The sequence below is a fragment of the Mytilus edulis genome, chromosome 6 (assembly GCF_963676685.1).
Source record: "Mytilus edulis chromosome 6, xbMytEdul2.2, whole genome shotgun sequence".
In the NCBI taxonomy this organism is placed as follows: domain Eukaryota; kingdom Metazoa; phylum Mollusca; class Bivalvia; order Mytilida; family Mytilidae; genus Mytilus; species Mytilus edulis.
Genome location: NC_092349.1, coordinates 16,472,842 through 16,478,904, shown reverse-complemented (window position 1 = coordinate 16,478,904; position 6,063 = coordinate 16,472,842).

Below are 6,063 nucleotides of genomic sequence, written 5' to 3'. Positions count from 1 at the left end.
GATACCGTTGAAAATTGATGAATTATATTTTTGCATTAATTCAATCATTAAATGTCACCAGCTTCTTAACGATAGAAGCTTGAAAATAAATAATTTGTGGCGAAAAAAATATTTCTAATAAACCACACTATAATTTTTATGTGAAGACATCTTGAAATTCACAAAAAATGCTGTTTACATTCTTTTTTATTACGTTATTGATATATACTTTTAGATTTTTTTTCAATTCTTCCGCGTGAGTTGAACTTATAATTTAAAAACTGAAGTATTACTTGGCTCTACTATTTTCCGCACAACTTTAACCTTAACTTTTATTTTAAAATATTGAAGCGATTTAAATATACAATTTAAATTAATTAAATTTGTAAAATGTAAACTTTGTAATAGTTTCAAAACATTTTGGTTGGTCAAAAGATCTGAAACCTTATCACAAGGTAATAGCAAATTAGAGAATTATTTCAACCTCAAGACTGACTTTGTAAAGGAGGCCTATTTATCAATTAAAGATTTTAGTATAAGAAGAGCTATATGTAAAATGAGAATAAGTGCTCATGATCTTAAAATTGAGAAAGATAGATATAATAAAAAATACATAGAGAGAACTCAACGTCTATGTCATCATTGCTTATCACATGGATCAAATTCTATTGAAGATGAGACCCATTTTACAGTAAATTGTCCATTATATGATGAACAGAGGAAATTATTATATGATAAAGCTACAACTTTTTGTACTAATTTTAAAGAACTACCTAATGATAAGAAATATTTCTGGCTGTTCACAAATGAGCATTTACCAACTCTCATGTGCCTAGGAAATTACATTATTAAAGGGTTAGAAATAAGATCCAGATGTAAACAAAATATATGAAGTAATTTAGTATTTTATTGTTATAAGATTTAATATAATAGTTATATAAAACACATGTTGTGTTAGGCTCTGATCCTGTTCATAACGTTAAAGTATGTATTAGTTTTCTGTTTTGCTTTTTCCAATCATATTGTGTTGTAAAATGATGCCCTTTATGGGTTCTTGATTAGATTAATAAAATTCTTATCTTATCTTATCTTATCTTATACAATTGCTTAGTTCTAATATTTGCCGCACGACCTCAAATAATCGGAGCAGCAATACTTATTTAAATTGTATCAAAAAGAAACCCAATTGGAAATAAATAAAGGAAAAACATCTTTGAAGAAAAAAGATGTTTACCTCCGTTAGGCTAATACAGTTTCCTGTTGATATGTTGGACCTTAAGTTTAATTAAGTTTAATACGGAATCTTAATCAGTAGAAGTAATTTCAAAAACTTACGCCGATTTCGAGATATATATAGTACTTTGGGATGAAAGTTTAAACATTTCGTTTGTCCGAATCGCTTCTACCTTCATAAGGAACACTCAAACCTTAGCATTTGAAAGCGAGGGCCCGTATGCATAATGCTACTTCAGATTTTTTCCGAACGGACATATTTTTCTCCATATCCAACGATAAAGTTGTACTAAGATTGGATTTCTAACTTAAGTAAGTTTTATGCATACGGGACAAGGGATGCATAGATTGGCAGCGTCGTTAGGAGCTGTATATGACCATACGGGACCTAAAAATTATAGTCAAATAAACTCATCATAGATACCAGGATTCAATTTGGCATGTACTAAAAGGTGGAGTGGAGTGGAGTGGAGTATTGGAGTGGAGTGTTGGAGTGTTGGAGTGTTGATGTGTTGGAGTGGTGGAGTGTTGGAGTGGAGTCATGGAGTGAAATTAACTAAACATATTCAAAAGTCAATATCAATTTAAAAATCATTTATAAAACAATATTTAAATTGCAGCACACAATGATTTTATATTATTTCATTTGACATATTTGATAATTTATCAAAGTTGGACAATGTTTGGGGTAGCATTTTATGACAGCTTAGATGGAGAGGGGGATAATGTTGTCAATTGTGTAATTTATTTTGCTATCCTAAATTATAGTGTATTTCTAATAAGAAGGGGAAGCAAAGGCCCAGTAACCTATGCAGTTAAAATTAATTTTGGACGAGCTCACAAAAAATTTATTAAAATATACATAGCGGTTATGTTAATTTTCAAATGTTGTAGGCTTAGTCCCTAGTTAAAAAAAAATGTATGTCTTCACCTGGCAAAATATGTAAGAATCTAACAGAGGCCAAACAATCATCTTGTGATAAAAAAAAATATATTGATATTTTAGTTATCAATTGACTACTGATATAATAAAATTAAATTGCCAATAAACATTTTCACTTTGATTTTATCTTACATGTTAATTTAATGACTGTACTATTTACAATAGTGTGTTTCTTCCAATTAAAAATAGATAAGGAAAATGTATCTAGCCCGGCGCGGGACGTTTGCGCTTTTCTGTTTGGACACTTGCGCTTCAAAACATAGGACATTTGCGCTTTTAAAAAAAAGACATTTGTGCTTTTTACATAGGACATTTGCGCTTTTGAAATATTTGGTTTTTATGACTTCCCCCTCTTTTATTAGGTCTTTGGACCGATAGTTTTGACCTGACAGAATTAAAGTCATATTTTTCTTTATGGCTAAAAGTTCAAAAAAATCATTTTAAGGAGTGCACAAATGATTATTACGTTATATCTATCATTAGATTATCATATATTAATTTTCGGATTTTGAGGATTGTTCGGGATAGTCTTCAAAAAGAATGAGAACATCTACTCATACTGCTGGCGCTCAATTTCTATGTCATCACATTGAGAATGAATATTTTTATTTTTTCTGACTCAAAATATTAGTAGCCCCATTATCTGTTATAATTCTAGCATTACAAAATTTCACGGTACATCTACATGAAAGGTCTTCACTTTTGATGGGTTTGATCAAAACGATAGAAAATATCTATCATGACATATACATTTTTTTTCTTTAATAGTCTCTATAATTTTTAACTCCATGTCTAAGACTGTGTTAATGTGAACTAACTAAAATGACAGATATAAGTTGATTTTATTTACGTAATGTAATAATAATGTCTCATTAGAATTACAGGAAGACGAATATAGGTAAAAAGCGCAAATGGCAATAACCGACAAAAAATCAACAAAAAAGCATGGAAATGGAGCACGTGTTTAACATGTAAATTCAGATAAAAGTTTATTTTAAGGACATCCATGGGTATTGTGATCACCGGATTTTTACGAGATGGGTCACTGAGGTCACTTTGCATACGAAATATGTCGGGGGAATTAAAATAGAGTAAACTTCTAAATATAAATAAATTAAAGAATTTTCTTCAGAAAAAGTATATGTACATAAGTTTTATAATGAAAACTATCCATTGAGTTATAAAAACACATATGCATTATTTTTTTTGGATTTGAGGTTTCTCATGACTTTAATACAGGTGAATCAAAACTTAAAGCGCAAATGTCCATAGTGTTTGAAGCGCAAATGTCCTATCGTTTTATAGGTAAAAAAGTTCAAACGTCCTGTGCCCATCTAGCCACCATCGCCTGTCCGTAGAACCCATAAAACTATAACCTCAGAAAGTAAATAACTTTATAGATGAGAAATGTTGTTGTTTTTGATTCATTTGATAAAATAAACAGATGTTAAATCAGTAATAAAGGGCTGCGCTTTAGCCCATGATACGCCCGTTGCTCTTTTAACTTGTCTTTTATGCTTTAAATGAATTTATATGATCAACTAGAAATATATATACAAATCAAAAGGGATGTTACATTAATATATTCACCAAAGTTTCATAAAATCGCCCTTTATTAATGTTCATACTTAAGAAAACGTAAAATCTAAAATTTATAAAATTGGAAAGGGAGCTTATGTCAATAGATATAAACAATTTATCAAAGTTGCATAAAATTTTGTGAAAGTGTTAATTATTGTCCCAAAATTGGAAAATCCCCCCTTTTTTAAGCATAAAAATTCATAACACGGAAATGTAAAATCTGAAATTTATAAAATTGAAAGGGAGCTTACATCAATAGATATAAACAATTCACCAAAGTTTCATGGACATTGGTGAGAGCCTTTTTGAGTTATTGTCCGAAGTGTTGAAAATCCCCCTTTTTTATGAATAAAGCCCCATAAATCCAAAAATTAAAATCTGAAATTTATAAAAATTGAAAGGGAGCTTACATCAATAGATATAAACAATTCACCAAAGTTTCATGGGCATTGGTGAAAGCCTTTTTGAGTTATTGTCCGAAGTGTTGAAAATCCCCTTTTTTTTATGAATAAAGCCCCAAAAATCCAAAACTTAAAATCTGAAATTTATAAAAATTGAAAGGGAGCTTACATCAATAGATATAAACAATTCACCAAAGTTTCATGGACATTGGTGAAAGTCTTTTTGAGTTATTGTCCGAAGTGTTGAAAATCCCCCCTTTTTTATGAATAAAGCCCCATAAATCCAAAACTTAAAATCTGAAATTTATAAAAATTGAAAGGGAGCTTACATCAATAGATATAAACAATTCACCAAAGTTTCATGGGTATTGGTGAAAGTGTTTATGAGTTATTGTCCGAAGTGTGGACGACGGACGGACAGACGGACGGACGGACAACGGTATACCCTAATACGTCCCGTCTAAAAGACGACGGGCGTATAAAAACCACACATTATATGTTCTACATATTATGAAAACATGACAGATATAAGTATATAATGAAAACATTTTCAACAAATTTTATTGTAAAATGGAGACTTTATCCATTGTGCTGAACATTTAATGTTGAATTCCGAGTGATTCTAGTAAAAGCAAATGCTCATCTTATAAACTTTGCTTCATTTCATTATGAATTACAACATCTTTGAATTCAAACTGAGTATGCCTTTTTCTTGTCATCATTTAAATGAAAATATGTGTTTTGTAGAGAAACAGATTGTATCAAGATTTTAGATCTTGGACTTAAATACATTCTATGATCATATCTTTTTAACACAAGATCATTTGGAACATTTGTATGCTTATCTGAAAATGATCATCCACAGCCGTAACATTTTCTTATTATTCCAGTTATGAAAGTAAGATGGAATGGTTGTTTAGTAAAATCATGTCTTTGAAATTCAGTGTCTTGTCTTTAAAATTATTTACACCAGACTGTTGTTAACTAAGGTAAAATTGCTGAAAGACCCCCTCCTAAATTAAAGAAATCTATTATTTAACATTAATGTTAAATTTTTTTTAATATTGTTTGGAGATATAACCTTACAAAATGCCCATGACACATCCAATGTGAATCATATTGGTATAATGAACATGAATGCAGTTGGATGCTGTGGATACATTTATTCTATGATTTTTAAAGCTACACATGTATACAAAAATATCTTATAAATTGATATTGATTTTTGGATATGTTAGGTAAATTTCACTCCATGACTCCACTCCAACACTCCACCACTCCACTCCACTCCAATACTCCACTCCACTCCACTCCACCTTTTAGTACATGCCATTAAATTTTGTATTTACGCCAGACGCACGTTTCGTCTACAAAAGACTCATCAGTGACGCTCGAATCCAAAAAAGTTAAAAAGGCCAAATAAAGTACGAAGTTGAAGAGCATTGGGGACCAAAATTTCAAAAAGTTTTGCCAATTAACTTAAGGTCAAAAATATTGAACCTGAAAAACAAATTTGCTTGCATGGAAAATAAATAAAATTTCAAAATTTTCTGATATAAATCAATTAACACATGACAGAGGCAAAATCCCTTTGATCTTACTGTGGTATAATCTGGATAATGCACGGGTCAGGTGTGCATTAACTACTTCAATTATTGCACAGGTCACGTCCTTGACAGATGTTTATTGTACAGTACTTTACGTTTATTGATTCCATTGCTACTACAGATATTTGTTTTTCTCCATTTTGTAAGAAATATCAAGTGGATACATGTATCTATACTCGGACATAAAAATTAGTCACTTGATAAAACATCAGAATAGAAAACATACAAAACAAATGTAGTAGCATTACAATCAACAAAATACAAATCTAAATAAGATAAAGAACACAGTTTGATTTAATACTGAAATTATTTTTCCATC